This window comes from Triticum aestivum, chromosome 5B, assembly GCF_018294505.1.
Source record: "Triticum aestivum cultivar Chinese Spring chromosome 5B, IWGSC CS RefSeq v2.1, whole genome shotgun sequence".
Lineage (NCBI taxonomy): Eukaryota > Viridiplantae > Streptophyta > Magnoliopsida > Poales > Poaceae > Triticum > Triticum aestivum.
Window position 1 is genome coordinate 278076698 of NC_057807.1, and position 19699 is coordinate 278096396.

A 19699-nucleotide genomic window follows, 5' to 3' on the forward strand; every position below is an offset into this window, starting at 1 on the left:
TTATAGATTCAACACGTTTTTCCATATACTTGGTCAAACTTGAACATGTTTTACCTAGAACTTCAGTTAATTTGAAACGGAGGGTGTACTACATAGTTAAGCGAGGTAAAAAAACAAAGAAGCATTAATGACAAATGTATTATTGTGTTTTACCTTGCTAGCTATAACATTTTTTGTCAATTAGCTTACTACATGTACAATTTGTCTTCCCGTGATTGGTTGGTTATTCAGGTTGATGAGTATGAACCTGCTCCTGGTGCGGTGACAAGGACTAGCGCATTTGACTATGGCTATTGTTGGACTCATGGCAACTTTGTGGCTTGTCGGAAGCACTATGGCTGCTTTTCTTTCCTGCCCGCTCCACGAACAATCTTCTTTTTTGAGCTTGTTTACAGATAATGATTCCAATGGAGTTGTCACATGCATGCATCCCCTTAGGTATGTATCTGCTTCTAGCTTCATGTGCCCTTAACTCTCTGTTGGCACATGCATACCACATGTTTATGTTGGCTGATTCTAATTCTCGTTTTGCCCAGTGACAAACATATGTATTTAAAAGCTTCACCATAGTGCTTTAAACAAGTGTCCTAGATACAATTTTTCAAACCTCTCCTGGTTGTTTTCTTACATGATTTAGGAGATAAGTATCAGTGATCCAAGCTTTTGCGAGGGTGCGTCATGTGTGAAACTATGAGAACGGGGAAAAGGAGGGGTTGTGTGCTGCTATCATGAGAAAGTGAGGAGATGGTGTGTGGTATCTCTAGTATTGGAAAGGGGAATTATGTCATAGGAGGAGCATCTGACTATTAGATGGGCTTTTGGGCCATGATGAAGTGCATATATATTTGTCGCCTTGTCATGTCTTCTTTAATCGATTAAGAGTTAAGGTGGGGATTAGGCGCCTCACCTGGCCTTAGGGCATTAAATTGATGCTTAGTACGATAACGTATGCTATTTAGATAGTCAACAAAAGTTGCCATGGCATATTTATATACCTGAATTTTCTTCTAAGCTATTTTTGAACAGATAAGCAAATGCAGTTTGTTTATTACTTGTGTTTCAGATGAATCAGTTACTGAAGCCTCCAGTTTTCTTGATTTCCCTCTTGGCTGGGGCACTCACCGTCTTGGTGGTTGTATGTCTCTCCCTCTCTCCCTCCCTCTCTCTCTTCCCTTCTCTGTCTCTCTCCCTCTTTCTCTCTCTCTCTCAACAAACACACGCTCGCCCTGCTACACGACATCCATTCTATATTGACTCTGTTACTGACTTCATGTGTGATCTTTTCAGCGGATTGCGTTTGCAAGTCATATGCTACCATCACTTTGATGTTCCACATTCTGGTCTGAGGAGGACATTTGCATGTGGAAACAACAGGGTGGAGAAAGTATGTGAAATGTGTTATCTTCGCAGCGGTGTGTTGCATCCATTCCAAGGAGAATTCCAGATTGGCTATCGCAAATAGAGTTACCGGAAGTGAAGGCGTTGGCTAGCTATTGTGTTGTGCTTCCACAATTCTATATCAATTCATGCAAGCACAAATGCATAGGTCCTCGAAGTAATTAGCACACGCTTTACACGCACATTTAATTATAAATGCAAGTACCAACACATCGATTATAGGATTTAGCAGGTGTATATGATCTTTTACACGCAACTACTAATTAAAAATTATATCTCTTTTTAAGATGATTGACGGCTATGTATGTACAGAGTATAACAAACCGCTAGTACTTGACATGTTGCTTCTACTCATGATGGTGCACACGTATTTTGGTTTTCTGGTTAAAGGAACAAACCAAACCAATAAACTCCAGTTAATAAGATTCCGTTACACTTTTTAATGTGATTATTTTGGCTGTTATTTTATGCTCTAAACCAAAATTCTATGAAGTCGAATAGACGAGCCGAATTAAGCATGTAAACCGAATCGTCCACCTCTAGACATATGATAAAACAACTACACGGTATTTTTTTCCTTATGCAAAACATCTTTTTCCGTGCAAGTTCCTTGATTTTTTTACATCATTGTACCAATCCAGTGAGTTGTCATTATCACGTTTGCAAATCGTGCTACCATCATTTTGATGTTCTACATCCTGATCTGAGGAGGACATGTGCATGTGGAAACAACAAGATGGAGAAAGTATGTGAAATGTGTTATCTTCGCAGTGGTGTGCCGCATCCATTCCAAGGAGAATTTTGTATGTGAAATGTTTTATCTTCGTAGCGGTGTGATGCATCCATTTCATTGAGAATTCCAGTTTGGCTACCGCGAATCGAATTACTGGAAGTGAAGGCGCTGGCCAGTTACTGTATTGTGCTTCGACAATTGTATATCAATTCCTGCAAGCACAAGTGCATAGGTCCTCGAAGTAATTAGCACACGCCTTACACGCCTGTTTAATTAAAAATGCAAGTACCGACGCATCGATTATAGGAATTAACAAGTACATATGATCTCAATTCGATGCAACTACTAATTGGCAGGTATATCTTTTTTTAGATGATTGACGGTTATGTATGTATAGAGTAACAAATCGCTAGTACTTGACATGTTGCTTTTACTCATGATGGTGCACACGTATTTTAGTTTTCTGGTTAAAGCAACAAACCAAACCGATAAACCCCAATTAATAAGATTTGGTTACAATTTTCAGTGTGATTATTTTGGCTGTTACTCCCTACGTTCCTAAATATAAGTCTTATATAGATTTCACCATGAACCACGTATGGATGTATATAGATGCATTTTAAATTATAGATTCATTCATTTTGCTTCGGATGTAGTTCATAGTGGAATCTGTACAATGACTTATATTTAGGAACGGAAGGAGTATTTTATACTAGAAACCAAAATTCAAGGAACCCAAATAGACGAGTCGAATTAAGTATGTAAACCGAACGTCCACCTCTAAACACATGATAAAACAACTACAAGGTCTTTTTTTCTGCAAAACATCCTTTTCCCGTGAAAGTTCCTTGGTTTTTTAGATCAATGTACCAATCCAGTGAGTTGTCATTATCATGTTTGCAGGTCGTGTTACCGTCATTTTGATTTTTTTTTACCTATGACTGTATAACAATTGTATTTTCATAAATATAAAGGTATATTTACAAAAAAAATAGTACATGGGGTGAATCACCCAATACCAGCTCTAGGCAACATTGGATCAAATTATAGGTTCGGTTCTATCCAATTTTCGATCTGTACTACTTTGGCTTGCTTTGCTCTGAGCTTGACATTCTGTAGCCCTTCCTTGAGATAGTATTTCCAAGAGTATATGTGTGGCGGTGCAGATCTGAAGATTTTATCATTTCTAACCATCCAAGTACTCCAACAGCCCATTATTATGATCTCCATCGCAATGTCTTTGGGTAGCTTGATCGTGGTCGGTATTATTATGAGCAGGTTTGTCCAACAGCTGAGTGGGAATGGGAAATTCCAGAAAAGATGGATAAGAGTCTCCTCTGTTGAATCAGCACATAGAGCACAATTGTAATCGGCTAAGAACATGTTCCTGCCTTGCAGTAAATTCCTTGTGCTAACTCTCTCATGCAATAGGAGCTAGAAGAAAATCTTGTGCCTGAGTCTACAGGCCGTTTTCCATAGTTGTTTAAAGATGGTGCGAGCTTCTGTCTTCCCACATATGATCGTGTACATCTTCATGGATGAGTATTGTGGGGTGGTCCAGGGATAAGTCCATCTGTCTGTGGTCTACTGAGAATCTGATTTTGGAGGAAGTTAAATTGGTTGAAAGCTTGCTGGGAAAGGGGTTTGTGGATAGCCAACTAAACACCTATTGTTCTTGGGCTTGCCTCAGTGTGATCTCTTTGTTTATGACAAAGGAGAAAAGTTCAGGGAATTTGTGTTGCATAGGTTCTCCCATCCATTTGTCATACCAGAATAAAGCAGTGCCCCCTTGCCTGGCTTGCAAATGGCATGTTGCTTGAATGTGGGCAGAGTTTTAAGAATTGCTTTCCACCAAAAGGATCCCACCATTTTTTTCACCCTGGAGGTTGTCCTGGTAATGTGTTTCCCAAATGATCTTTACCCAGGGGATGTTATCTTTGTTGAAGAACTTATGTAGGAATTTCATGAGTAAGGCTTGATTATGAGAGTGGATATCCAAGACACCCAGACCACCTTGTGCTTTAGATTGGCATACTTTGTTCCATGAAATCAATACTCATCCTCTTTCTTGTGCACCAAACTTTTTCTAGAAGCAATTCATGAAATATGAGTTTATTTGCTTGACTACTGTCTTGGCAATCCATAGAGTGCACATGAAGAAAATAGGCATACTTGAAAAAACTGACTTGATGAGGGTAAGCTTGTCTCCAGTGGATAGTAAGGTGGAGCACCCAAGTAGCCTATTATCAATTCTCTTCAACATAGGCATAAAATCCTCAACCCTTGGTTTGGTGTAACATAGTGGTAGCCCAGATATTTATGTGGAAGTGTTCCCATTTTGCAGCCCAAAAGGTGAGACAGTTCAGTCATCTTGTCCATGGGTGTGTTGACGACAATGAGGGTTGATTTGGAATAGTTGGCTTTGAGACCTGTGTAAGCAGCATAGTGAAGCAAGAGGTTTTTGACGTGCTCAAGTTGTCTTCTGTCAGCCTTGGCAACCAGGATGGTGTCATCTGCATATTGAATTATGGGATGATCAGTGCAAGATTGATGAACAAGTGGTGTCTGAATCAGGTTGTTTAGCATGGCTTCATTCATCATGGTTTGTAAGACATCAGCAGCAATCACAAATATGAGAGGTGAGAGTGGATCTCCTTGTCTGACACCTTTTTTACACAAAAATGTTTTCCTAGTACTCCATTAAGAAGCACAGAGGAAAGGCCAATCCCATAGATCATTTTGATCCATTGAATCCATTTGGGTACAAAGCCTTTTCCCTGCATAATTTGTATGATGGTATCATGGTTTAACATATCAAATGCTTTCTCAAAGTCCAGTTTCAGTAAAACAAACTCTGTTTTGCTTTGAAAGCATTGATGAATATACTCATATGACCAAGCAAGACAGTCTTGAATGCATCTGTTGTTCAGAAAACCATATTGGTTGGTGTGGACCATTCTGAGGATAACTTTTTGGAGCCTGTTTGCCAGTAGCTTGGTGATGATCTTAGGAGTGCAGTTCATGAGGGAGATAGGCCTGAAGTCTGTAGGGCTAGTGGCAGCATCAACTTTGGGGATCAAGGTTATGAAGAAGTAGTTGATGCTTTGGATATTAACATTACTAGAATGAAAATCATGGATGAGTTTGTAAAAATCAGTGGCAATGATATCCCAACAATGTTTGAGGAATGCTGCATTAAAACCATCTTGACCTGGTGACTTATCAGAGGGCATCTACGTAACAACATTATCAATTTCTTCCTTGGTGAAAGGGGCTTCCAATTCAGATAGATCTCCCAAAGATTGCAGAATATTATCCAGTTGAAGAGGGTTGTCTGTGGGGGAGCTGGTACCCACTCTGTCTTTGAATGCCCTGAATAGGATGGCAGCTTTGGCTTGATGATCATGGTGTTCTTGTCCTGTTTCATCTTTGAGCATAGCAATACAACTATCTCTGCATTCTAGTCTGAGGAGGGCATGTGCATGTGGAAACAACAAGGTGGAGAAAGTATGTGAAATGTGTTATCTCCGCAGCGGTGTGCTGCATCCATTCCGAGGAGAATTCCAGTTTGGCTATCACAAATAAAGTTACTGGAAGTGAAGGCGTTGACTAGCTATTGTGTTGTGCTTCGACCATTGTATAACGATTCATGCAAGCACAAAGTGTATAGGTCCTTGAAGTAATTAGCACATACCTTACACGCACATTCAAGTAAAAATGCAAATACCAACGCATTGATTATAGGAATTACATGTATATATGATCTCAATTACATGCAACTACTGATTGACAGGTATATCTTTTTTTAGATGATTCTTTAACTCAGTACAGACGCAAGCACTCATACATACGCGCATACACTCATTCTTATGAACGCACACACGCACATCCTACCCCTATGAGCACCTCCGAGAGACTAAGCCGGCATCTTGAACCCTGGTGGGCTGGGATACAACTGCCCCTCTAACCATCCAATCATACGTTGGTTCGCTCTTTTTTTAGAAGATTGACAGCTATGTATGTACATAGTATAACAAATCTCTAGTACTTGATGTTGCTTTTACTTATGATGGTCCACACGTATTTTGGTTCTCTGGTTGAAGGAACAAACCAAACCGATAAACTCCGGTTAATAATACTCGGTTACAATTTTAGTGTTGTTGTTTCGGCTGTTAATTTATACTAGAAACCAAAATTCGAGGAACCCGAATAGACAAGCCGAATTAAGCAGGGAGACCGAACGTCCACCTCTAGACACGTGATAAAACAACTACAACGTCTTTTTTTTGCAAAATATCTTTTTTTTATGCAAGTTTCTTGATTTGTTTAATCATTGTACCAATCTAGTCACGAGTAGTTGCTCAAATGTGAGAACCGGTGTCCGGATGAAAACAATGTGAGAGCATCTACAACCGATCACCCCAAATCCGGCTTAAATGTCTGGACGGTCCGGTCATTGACCTGTCACGAAAAAGCGACCCGAACAGACTTCTCAAACGGGTCTCAAACGCCCGGGTTGACCGGCACCCCTCATATATCCAGTTCAAATCTAAGCCAGATATGGGGCGCTCGGGCACGTCCGCCACCTCGGACTGGCGATAGGGTCCTACAGGAAAACACTGAAAATCCGGCGGTCCGACGCTCGTCTCCTTTGTCGAACCGATGGCACCACGTGGCGCCGCTATGGCGGGCTGCGTAGTGCCTAGCCCAGCTTTTTAAGCCATCCGTAGGCACCGAAACCCTACCCGTCCACATTTCCGCCCTCCCATCCGCCGTCGCCGCCACTTTCCACTCACCGTCCGCCATCACTAGTAGTCATGCCCCTACGCCGACTGATAGGGAGCTACCCATATCTAACGCCGGAACGCCGGTTGCAGCTCCTTGAGCATATCCGGGCAAGGTGCGAAGCCTGGATCACCGCGGGGCTACCTCCAGATGCGGTGGATCCGGAGGAGGAGGAGGATGTGGGGGATGTTGGGGACGCGGATCTGCAGGCGGAGCAGCATGCAATGCTCGATTTCCTCCACTCAGAGTCGGATGCGGAGGCCAGACGCCTTCGTCGGCAGGAGATGAAGGCGGAGCACGCCGCGGAAGTCAACGAGATGCTCGCGTACATGCATGAGGAGGAGCCCGAACCCTCCAACGCGCCCGGCACCGACGTCGTGGACATCTCCGACGACGAATTGTAGCTAGCGTGTCGTTGTATGTAGGTTTACTTTGCATTGTTTGTATGGATATAGGGGTGAAATATAAGAGACTCGGATGCAGAGGAGCAAATTTAAGGCTTGATAGGTCACTATCCGTGGATATTTGAGGGGTACGATTTGCAAAGTCCGACTATAGATGCTATGAGTACACGTACTCTACAACTACAAGGACGAAGGTCATTTTCAATGTGAGACAGCGTTGCTAGGTTGGAATCACTTAGAGCATCTTCAATAGATGGTCCAAATGTAAAAGTAACTAACTTTTGGACCGTCTAAGATCAAAAACGCAGCTCCAACAGACGGTTTATATGTTAAAAAAATTGGACCGCGGCCTCCTCGTGATGTAAATGCAACACCTCGCGGTGCAAATTTACATCACGAGGTGCATCTAGTCCAAAACCAGCCGCCGCCCGCGAACGTCCAACCGCCACTTCATTTTCTTTCCCGCCCATCCGCCGCCCCCGCCCCGCCGCCTCCACAACCTGCCGCCGCCCCGCCGCATGCCGCCCGCGTCAGATCCGGCCCCGCCACGCCCCCTGCCGCTGTTTCCACGCCGCCCCGCTGCCCACCCGCCGTGGATCCGGCCGTGGCCGCAGCGCACGCCGCCGCCCCGTCCGCCGCAACTCCGCCCGGCCCCGACCCGCCCCGGCTCCGTCCGCCACCTCTTCCACGGGGAGCAGCAACGGCTAGCGGTGTCCCGCGAGGCGGCCTCAGTTGCCGTGGACACGTGCATGGTGGCCGCCGCGGTGACCGGCGCGTTGCTGCTTGCGTGGTGGTCCGTGGCGTTCCACCCGTCCAACAGCCGGCTGTGGATGGTGCCCGTTGGCCTCGTGCTGGCATGCACCCCGGCCGTCGTCTGCCTCGCGCTCACCCTTTTGGCCGAGCCGCGCGTGCAAAACGCCGGTGCGAAGACAGCGCTGTTGTCAGCCGTGGTCGTGGAGATGTAGCAGCCTGGCTGTGCAAACATAGTACTACGTGGGCGCATGTAATTTAGTTGTTCTTCCATCGATCAACCACATTGTTACAAATTCTCAAAACAAAACAAAAACGTTGTTACAATGTACTATATTTTTTGGTTCGTGTTGCTCACCTTTTTGTTAGATTATTATCTAGTAGTTTGAATAAGTAGTAGTTGAAGTGTCTTTTTTAAAACGGAGGCAAAAGCCTCATCTATTAAACAAGGAGAGAATAGAGTTTAGAGTTTTACAACACACCCACAGGTACGGCATGACAATTACTCGCCCGCAAAAATATACCCTAATTTCTTTGCACCGGCGGTCACCCAAAGCTTGGCCTCGTCGACGATGGCAGCGAGTAGGATGGTCGGTGGCGCACTCTTATGACGAAATTGTGACGCCCGGATAATTAAGCTACAGTAAACCTCTGTTAATGAGGCCACGTCACTACGGTTACTGTTCCTAATCTCGCGTTAATTCAAAACGATTCAAATTCAAATTTGGATTGAAGTCAAACAATAAAAGTTTTCAAAAAATTAAAAATAAAATGTTCGGGTTGTTTTAAATAAATCGTAAGAAATTATGGTGGAGAAACCAAGCTTTTATAAAATGCTTAAATGAACTATAAGGATTTAAACAGTAGCAAAAACAATTAATTAAATGCCTTTTACAATTAATAAATTACTAAACTATTTTATTTTGTCACCAAACTCTTTGTGGCATTGGGGTATTTTGTAACACTAATTTAGGTACTACTTGTATATTTCTATAAAACTAAAATTAAAAAAAACTACAAATAAAAAAAGAAAAGAAAATATAAAAACAGAAAACAAAACTAACAAAGAACAAAAAATAGAAATGGAAGAACCCCCCCCCCCTCACCGGGCTTTGGCCCAGCAGGCCCGACCGGCCACCCAGCCCACCACGGTCACCCTCAACCTCGTGTTCGCCCTCGCTCGCTGTCCTCTACGCGCACGTGCCCGAGGCCGGTCGCCGTCTCCACCGCACCCACTCGCCTCCTCGGGTCGCTACAGTACCGCCGAGGCGGATAAGGCCGTCCCCGCGCCCCCCTCGACGAACCCTATCCATTCCCCTCCTCCTCGCTCGCTCTCTTCCCTCCTCTGTCGCCCGAACGCCATCGCCGTGCCGTCACCGTGCTCGTGGCCACAAGCCTCCCCGGCGATCGGGAGGAAGTCGAGAAGCACCGCCGTCCTCTTCTGCACCGTATGCAAGCGCTAGGTCGAGCCGGAGCGCCTCGAGACGTCGCCATCGGCCTTCTTCCCCAACCACAGCTGCCGTCGTCGTCGTCGATCTACGCCACCGGGACCTCCCCGGCCTCCCCGACCACGCCATCGCGCTCACAGTGAGGCCCTCCCCGAATCCCCCTATTTTTCTGCCTCGATTCGTCATTGTAGCCACCGCCTTGAGCTCGTCATCGCCACCCCGAAGCTCTGCGTACGCACGCGTGTGTGCGTACTCCTACTGCCGCTGCTGTTGCCGGCTTGCTACTGCTGCTCTTTGTGCCGTCGTTGCCCTTGCTAGCCGCTGCATGCTCGGCCGCGCCCACTGCTAGCCCGCGCCGGCCACCGCTTGCCTCGCCGCGCACCCTGCCTGCTGTCGCCGCTTCGCCCGCACCCAGCCGCCTCTACCTCGCCGCGCCGGCACCCCGCGCCGCTGCACGCACGCACATGGCCTGCGCCGCCTCCGTCCAAGCGAGGTCGCGCCCTCCTGGCCCCTCCCACACCAAGCGCCTGGCCATGGCCGCCTCACGCGAGCGTGCGTGCCCAGCTACGGTGGCTGGCTATGCCTTGGCCGGCGCTGTGTATCAGTGTGTGCGCGCTAGATTAGATGTAATAGCCCATTGCCATGTGGCCCCTACTAATTAGGTTAGTTATAAATTAGTTACTTACATTTGTTTAGCCACTGTCACTGACCACTGGGCCCCACCTACTAATTAAGCTAACAAAATAATAAAATCAATCTGATACTAACTAGTTCAATGATGGGTGGACCCTGGTCAGCCCTTTGACTAGTCAAAGTTGACTAGTCAACTACTGAGTCAGTAGTTGACCAGGCCCACCAGTCAGCCTCTGGCTGGGTACACTTCTGGGTATCCATAGACTTTTCCCTTTTAATTTTCGAATTAATTTAAATTTCATAAATGTCTAAAGCTTTAGAAAATCATATAAAATAAACCGTAGCTCAGATGAAAAAACTTTGTACATGAAAGTTGCTCAGAACGACGAGACGAATCCGGTTACGCGGCTCGTTCGTCCGCCACACACGATTAGCATACCGAACACGCAATTTTCCCCCTCCGGTTCACCGGTCCGAAAATGCGGAACACCGGGAATACTTTCCCGGATGTTTTCCCCCTTCGTCGGTATCACCTACTACCGCGATTGGGCACACCTAGCATCATTACTTGTCCTGTCATGCATCGATATGCATCTGTTTGCATGGTATTCATTGTTTCTTCCCCCTCTTCTCTCCGATAGACTACGAGACCGACGTTGCTGCTGCCCAGTTCGACTACGGAGTTGACGACCCCTCCTTCTTGCCAGAGCAACCAGGCAAGCCCCCCCCCCCTTGATCACCAGATATCGCCTATTCTTCTCTATACTGCTTGCATTAGAGTAGTGTAGCATGTTACTGTTCGGTTACTCCTATTCTGTTGCATAGCCTGTCATTGTTGCTACAGTCATTGATACCTTACCCGCAATCCTAAATGCTTAGTATATGATGCTAGTTTATCATCATTGGCCCTACATTCTTGTCAGTCTGCCTTGCTATACTATTGGGCCGTGATCACTCGGGAGGTGATCACGGGTATATACTATACATATATACATACTACAGATGGTGACTAAAGTCGGGTCCGCTCGAAGAGTACCCGCAAGTGATTCACGGATTGGGGGCTGAAAGGACCTTTGTCCGACGGCCCTCTGTGTGGATCTTTGTGGCGGAGCGACAGGGCAGGTTGAGACCACCTAGGCGAGAGGTCGGCCTGGCCCTGGTCGGCGTCCGCGGTTGCTTCATAATAACACGCTTAACGAGATCTTGGTATTTGATCTGAGTCTGGCCATTTGGTCTATACGCACTAACCATCTACGTGGGAGTAGTTATGGGTATACCGACATCGTGGTATCAGCCGAAGCCTTCTTGACGTCAGCGACGGAGCGGCGCGCGCCGGATTGGACTGGAACGCCTACTCTTGTATAAGGGAGGCTAGGTCTGCTTCCGGCCGCCCTCGCAACGTGCAGGTGTGCAATGGGCGATGGGCCCGGACCCCTGCGCGCATAGGATTTAGACCGGCGTGTTGACCTCTCTGTTGTGCCTAGGTGGGGCTGCGACGTGTTGATCTTCCGAGGCCGGGCATGACCCAGGAAAGTGTGTCCGGCCAAATGGGATCGAGCGTGTTGGGTTATGTGGTGCACCCCTGCAGGGAAGTTTATCTATTCGAATAGCCGTGTCCCTTGGTAAAAGGACGACCCGGAGTTGTACCTTGACCTTATGACAACTAGAACCGGATACTTAATAAAACACACCCTTCCAAGTTCCACAGACAACCCGGTGATCGCTTTTCCACAGGGCGACGAGGGGAGGATCGCCGGGTAGGATTATGCTATGCGATGCTACTGGAGATGCTACTTGGAGATGCTACTTGGAGATGCTACTTGGCGATGCTACTTGGAGGACTTCAGTCTACTCTCTTCTACATGCTGCAAGACGGAGGCTGCCAGAAGCGTAGTCTTCGACAGGATTAGTTATCCCCCTCTTATTCTGGCATTCTGCAGTTCAGTCCACTGATATGGCCCTTTACACATATACCCATGCATATGTACTGTAGCTCCTTGCTTGCGAGTACTTTGGATGAGTACTCACGGTTGCTTTCTCCCCCCTTTTTCCCCCTTTTATTTCTTTCTGGTTGTCGCAACCAGATGCTGGAGTCCAGGAGCCAGACGCCACCGTCGACGACGTCTCCTACTACGGGCAGCCCGCTGACGACGACCAGGAGTAGTTAGGAGGATCCCAGGCAGGAGGCTTGCGCCTCTTTCGATCTGTATCCCAGTTTGTGCTAGCCTTCTTAAGGCAAACTTGTTTAACTTATGTCTGTACTCAGATATTGTTGCTTCCGCTGACTCGTCTATGATCGAGCACTTGTATTCGAGCCCTCGAGGCCCCTTGCTTGTATTATGATGCTTGTATGACTTATTTATGTTTTAGAGTTGTGTTGTGATATCTTCCCGTGAGTCCCTGATCTTGATCGTACACGTTTGCGTGCATGATTAGTGTACGATTGAATCGGGGGCGTCACAAGTTGGTATCAGAGCCGACTGCCTGTAGGAATCCCCCTTCCAAACTCCTTGGCCGAAGTTGAGTCTAGTCATGGCAAAACTTTTACTAACATGGCTGTGCGGCCCATGGGCCCACGTCGCCATTGGGTTGTATTAGGATCTTTTATTCCTCGTCTTTACTCTGGGACTCTGATCTCTCTTCTATTCGGGTTAAATGAATTTTACTAAAATCTAACTTTAGGTTCTCGAAAACACTTTCCCCCGGAGAGCCCCTTCAGTCAAGATGATCGCCGACTGCACCAGAAGATTTCGAAGATACTCTCTGATATCCTCTCGAGACTTTGTGCCCGTTGCTTTTGCAATTCCCCGCCACTGATAAATCCCTATGGATAACTACATACACTTGCCATCGTATAATCATTGCCCGTTGATCTTGTTACTACAAGATACCTTGAAATTCTCTCTATTGTTCCAAGAACCGTTTGTGTCACTGCCTTTCAGTTCTTTGCCACCTGAATACCCCTAAGAATAATTTCTCGCACCTTTCGAGTATCCGCTCATCCCAGTTGTTCAGGTGTTTCACAAAAGTCTTTGAAATACTATTCAATCCTCCGAAAATCCTTAGCAGCTTTATTGCTCTGCAAATACTTGTCTACTAGCATTATGGATGCTTCCCATATATCTGGCAATATTCACTAGTATCTTTTGACACCGTCATTTTGATCCTATTGATTCAATATGTGTGCGAATGCACACAATCATCTATCAACCCTTCTAAATTATCTTTCCGACTCAGACATCATTTTTGAACATGAGCTGGTTCTCGACCAAACTATTTGTCGCCAATTGTGCCTCTGGTCTATCCGACTTATCCATCCTTGATCAGAGCGACTGCTTCTGATCCTTTGTTTTGGAAATCGTAATTCCTTTGTTATCTAAGCATCGAATTATTCCGATGTTCTATAATATGATGCTCGTGCATTTTTTCTTCCTCTGATGGAGTACCAATACTCACATCAGCTCCGTTGTGGATCACCCGATCCATTGTTGGATTGTTATCCAACAGTGTCCTTCATATTCATTCACCTGGTGAGTTATTCCCATGATACATAATGCCTTGGTAAATTGTATCCTCTGCTTTCTCAACCATGCTCTAATTTGAGCTTGAGTTATTTACTTGTGAACTTTGTAGTATATGTTTCCACGATACCCCGATGGGTTAAACCTATGCTTTCCTTAACGTGTGTCGACTCGAAAATTTTCACGAGTCATACTCTTCTGGTATTTTGCCAGATAAAATTTCAACACTACAACTTCTTCGAAAATGGGAAGTGAATGAAATGTTATGCATTGGAGAAGTGGGAGTCGACCTTGAACTCTACGTTCATGCCCATGGACCCGATGTGGAACTTATCATGGAAGCTTCTTGCCAAATATTTACTCATTCGAGTAAATTTTTTTCGGTGTTATTAAATTGGGCCCCTTGTAGCTATGGTTTCGACCATATTGTTCTTCTTTGTTCCCATTTCTCGGGCAAGTTTAAACATTTGTCTTCTGCGGATCAATACCCCAGTCCAACCTCTACTTTGATCCGTCTTCGAGTATTACCCCCTGGTATCTCGAGATTATCTTGGAACTGCATAACTTCTTATGAGTTCTTCATCAACTATTATTCTCGCCGATTCCAATTTTCCACGGGTTCTGGGTTGTTGTCAACCGAGGACACCGACTAGTGAAATTATTCCGCACTACAAATCAAATACCCCTAGTATTTTACTAGGAAATTCTGAACTCAATCTGATCATTCCTAGACTATCGGCTGCATCCTGGTCTTGCTATCGTTAACTGTGCTACCTCGTCCTTCTCTGGTGCACGAATTCTTCAGTGTGTGAGCACGACTTACATCGAGCTTTCAACATCATGTTGCTTGTCTTGAAAGGCAACTTTGGTTCCGAGCTTGCATCTTATATATTGATCCTATAACTTGCCACTTCGTCATTCCCTTGCTTGTTACCGTTGTTGTTTGATTGTATCCTCTCGAAATCTCCCGGCAAATGTATCGGATCACCTTCAAAACTTTGACTTCTTTTGAGATGTTAATTGTGTTCATGATGAGAAATACCCTCCTTGCCCTTGATGATTTTTATTATCATCGACAACACCCTTGACTTCCTTTCATTGCGAACTTGTCCACATTATGAATACAACCAGCTCTCCAGCTAGTGTTGTGTTCTGCCTTAAATTATTACTGTCTTTTATGTCGAGAATGTTGTGGGGATTGCTCCACCTCTTAGAAATTCTCGGTGTGATGATACTTCTCACCGTCACCATTCTTCCTTGGTCCCCCTGTTTTTTTTAAACCGGAATACCGACAATTGAGCTATGACGTGTGAATTCAAAACTATTGCTTTGAAGTTAATGGTCGATAGTTCATTCTTAGACTATTGGTTATGGAATCACCATTTTAACATTGATCATGCTACCTAACCCCATATTTCGGGTGCACCTTTCAACCAATGTTTAATTGTGTATGTTTTCCTCGAGCATACCTCATTATGTCATCTGATCTGGCAAATGTTATCTCCTTATTCACATAGTTGTGGAAATCCATCCTTTTGGAAATCTTGAGGACTTGTCGCTGAGTCCATCAGCCACCTCCTCGTCCTCTCCTTGGTTAAATGATGAACTCTTGTTTTGGAACTTGCTTCCATAGTTCATTTCCCGAGAATCTTTGATGTCATCTCGTCAATTTGTATCGCACCTTTTCTACTCAAGCATCGTGAGTATGAGGTGTCCTGACACCATTCAGATTTGAAGCTTGTCAGATATGATGGTTGGAACATATTTCCAAGAGTTATAACATTGGTCTTTAAACCGATAAGGTGTCATGCCTAGCACACCTGGCAGGAGGACCTAATGTTATAGTTTTACTTTTTAGCAAGGTTATCTATTCTTCCATGAGAAATGGTAAGACTTATTCTACCAGTTGATCCTGATGGACCCTTTTTGGTTCCCAAGTCTAATTTTCACCTGTTGACCATGTCAACGCTATCTCGAAGCACGTCTATGGTACTCCGTTCTTCAACAAGAGCATTTGAAGCCCAATGCTAATTGTTTCTTGCTCAACTATCCAAACACCGTTGTATGGATAATATCATGAAATTTTTCTCCCCTTACCTAAAGGGTTTTCTACATTATATCTTGTCATGGATATCATTCTCTGCTTATCATTTGGGGAGGATATACCCCTGAAATATCTGATAATCATATTTCCCTTTCCATTATTTGGTTTAACCTTTCTGGTGATCATTTTGGTCTAAGCAGTATTAATTCCCTGCTTATGTAGACCCCTTGTGTACAATTCTGTCAGTAAGACCGTGTTACTTTTGTTGATGACATTCCGGTAACCACCGATGGACGAGAACTTTGCCTATTGGCCCGCCTCGTTTTCAACGAGCAGGAAAGTGGTTCTTTTCGTCCCTCGCCCTTGGTACCGATGTTGTTGCCGACATAACTAATAGGCTATCCCCTGACATGCCTCGCTTACATGATCGTGCAAGACGTCACCGCCCTTCCTACTTTAACCCACATGGTGGGCCCATAACCCACAGTTCCACAGGATCGAAACCTGACTCTCCTGTACACCCCCGATTTTCCAAAGTTATTCCTCGCGCTTGACTTCTTATGTGACTCACGGGCCACCTGCCAAGTGATCTATTCGGGTATCAGACGCAATACTTATTCTCGTTGCCCTGAAACGCTTTCACCTTCTGATTAGGCATCGAAAGAATGCCTATCCGTTTGAAACTTCTCATGGTACCTTCTTACTTTGCTCTCGATATCTTCTTAACTTTCAATTCGAGAGGTACTTATGCTTCTTCCCCAGAGATTAACCGTTTAGTGCTCGATCTTGTTAGAATCTGTCCTTATAGAGTTTCTCTTCTTACCCTTTCATAAGTACGGTGGAGATCCTGAAGGAAGGACGACAACTTCATCAAGATGACCTAAGGTAGAGAAATGAAGGCATCAACAAAAGGAATCAACATCTTCGAAAGGGCAGCCAAGACCGAGAAGACTCGTTAGAATTTCGCAACCAAACCCTTCCCCCTTAGTCCCCTCCTTAAATCTCGGGACGAGATTTCTTGTAGTGGAGGAGAATTGTGACGCCCGGATAATTAAGCTACAGTAAACCTCTGTTAATGAGGCCACGTCACTACGGTTACTGTTCCTAATCTCGCGTTAATTCAAAACGATTCAAATTCAAATTTGGATTAAAGTCAAACAATAAAAGTTTTCAAAAAATTAAAACTAAAATGTTCGGGTTGTTTTAAATAAATCGTAAGAAATTATGGTGGAGAAACCAAGCTTTTATAAAATGCTTAAATGAACTATAAGGATTTAAATAGTAGCAAAAACAATTAATTAAATGCCTTTTACAATTAATAAATTACTAAACTATTTTATTTTGTCACCAAACTCTTTGTGGCATTGGGGTATTTTGCAACACTAATTTAGGTACTACTTGTATATTTTTATAAAACTGAAATTAAAAGAAACTACAAATAAAAAAAAGAAAAGAAAATATAAAAACAGAAAACAAAACTAACAAAGAACAAAAAATAGAAATAGAAGAACCCCCCCCCCTCCCCCCCTCACCGGGCTTTGGCCCAGCAGGCCCGACCGGCCACCCAGCCCACCGCGGTCACCCTTAACCTCCTGTTCCCCCTCGCTCGCTGTCCTCTACGCACACGTGCCCGAGGCCGGTCGCCGTCTCCACCACACCCACTCGCCTCCTCGGGTCGCTACAGTACCGCCGAGGCGGATAAGGCCGTCCCCGCGCCCCCCTCGACGAACCCTATCCATTCCCCTCCTCCTTGCTCGCTCTCTTCCCTCCTCTGTCGCCCGAACGCCATCGCTGTGCCGTCACCGTGCTCGTGGCCACAAGCCTCCCCGGCGATCGGGAGGAAGTCGAGAAGCACCGCCGTCCTCTTCTGCACCGTATGCAAGCGCTAGGTCGAGCCGGAGCGCCTCGAGACGTCGCCATCGGCCTTCTTCCCCAACCACAGCCGCCGTCGTCGTCGTCGATCTACGCCACCGGGACCTCCCCGGCCTCCCCGACCACGCCATCGCGCTCACAGTGGGCCCTCCCCGAATCCCCCTATTTTTCTGCCTCGATTCGTCATTGTAGCCACCGCCTTGAGCTCGTCATCGCCACCCCGAAGCTCTGCGTACGCACGCGTGTGTGCGTACTGCTACTGCCGCTGCTGTTGCCGGCTTGCTACTGCTGCTCTTTGTGCCGTCGTTGCCCTTGCTAGCCGCTGCATGCTCGGCCGCGCCCACTGCTAGCCCGCGCCGGCCACCGCTTGCCTCGCTGCGCACCCTGCCTGCTGTCGCCGCTTCGCCCGCACCCAGCCGCCTCTGCCTCGCCGCGCCGGCACCCCGCGCCGCTGCACGCACGCGCATGGCCTGCGCCGCCTCCGTCCAAGCGAGGCCGCGCCCTCCTGGCCCCTCCCACACCAAGCGCCTGGCCATGGCCGCCTCACGCGAGCGTGCGTGCCCAGCTACGGTGGCTAGCTATGCCTTGGCCGGCGCTGTGTATCTGTGTGTGTGCGCTAGATTAGATGTAACTAGAGGCTGGGGCGCCACCTGGTGGCGCCACCTGAGGCAGATCTGTGCGCATTTATCTTGTCTCGGCACATTAGGTTGCCATGTTTCGTCCTTAGTCTCACTCATGTACATCAATATGAGCATATGCTATAACATTATGATCTAATAGTAGAACATCGATTAAACATACGATACTATATTGTTAGAGTTCAGAACTATCATAGGCATTGGTGCATCTAACAAGGATATGTACAGACTCACCCTGGAGCATGGATGGGTACAATGCATTGTAGTTAATCCAACATCGAATACAAGCTAACATGAAGTGCTTTCAGTTTGGCTGAAAAAAGGGACCTCATGAGTCCATGACTTGGCTTTGTCAGAAGCCTGTTGTGCGCAGTTGCAAGAAACGGCCAGCAGCAGTGCAATCCGGATACTCACGAGTCACGCCTGCAATGATTTTGTAGCATTGCCACTAGACATCTTACGCTTATATTCACATAAATCCAAGTGAAGCTGCATCAAGAAATAAATTTTAGATATGAGAAGCAACAGCAGTAGCTTAAGAAAAGAAACTACATGTTACATATAGTAATATTTCCCTACAGCCTAATGGTACGAACAAATCAAAGTCATTGGATTTGGTAGTGTAGCTAAAAGACAGAAAATGCAAATTGATTATGATGTCACTGCTAAAGAAGCATAAGTAGCATCTATGTCTAGTGAAAAAACAGAACAGAAGGAATTATCTTCATGTTAATCAATCTATACCTAGCATAATGATTTTGTAATATGCTAGTACAGTAGTATAATAAATGACCTTGTATGGCTACCGCACGAAGTATGGTGTAAAAAGACAGAAAACTGAGTGAAATAAGTCATGACGACATAGTATAAGAAATCAATAAAAAATGATCATACATCATGTACACCAAACCGGGTTGATCTCCCTTCTTAGACATGATAATTACTTTCAAATTAAAGAGCAATGCTTGCCTATAATTGTAGTTGGAAAGCAACCTCACTTCTAAGAAATCTGAAGGTTTTAATTTCCAAACAATCCACTCCTTGAATGTTCTCTCTTGATTCTTGAAAGAAACCTTTGAGCTGGACAAGAATATTAGCAAAAGTAAGTAAACATGAAAGAACAGATCAACTCAAGGTGCAGATGGGTAAAGCAAGATCATTCAGTAAAACTGAAATATTTATCAATCAAATGCTAATAGCCATATGACACAACCAGCAAGGTAAGAAATCGATCGGGTCATGGAGGAGCTCACCCAGAGTTTAGGCCCGTCAATCTGGCCGTATGGACCCTAGATGTAGAGAGAAAGCATGCATGCTCTTCTTGCTCCCACAGCACCACAGCAGAGTAGGGGTTGGAGATCAACTAATAAACATGGAGAGATCCATATATGCCAATCAACTAATAAAACACCACCGGAGCAGCACATGCATACGTGGAATATGAACATAAATAAAGCACTGCTAATGACAAAA

General features: G+C 45.4%; 1 long non-coding RNA gene across 2 annotated transcripts; it reads right to left on the reverse strand.

Moving 5' to 3' along the window:
* Positions 1-18349: 18349 nt before the first annotated feature.
* Positions 18350-19699, reverse strand: LOC123111366 (uncharacterized). Of its 2 annotated transcripts, none has more exons than XR_006454425.1 (3): positions 19480-19699; positions 19225-19306; positions 18350-18715 (listed from the first exon to the last, which is right to left on the reverse strand). It is a non-coding gene; the product is annotated as an uncharacterized lncRNA (long non-coding RNA). The 2 variants fall into 2 exon arrangements; XR_006454426.1 differs by having other exon boundaries at positions 19220-19306.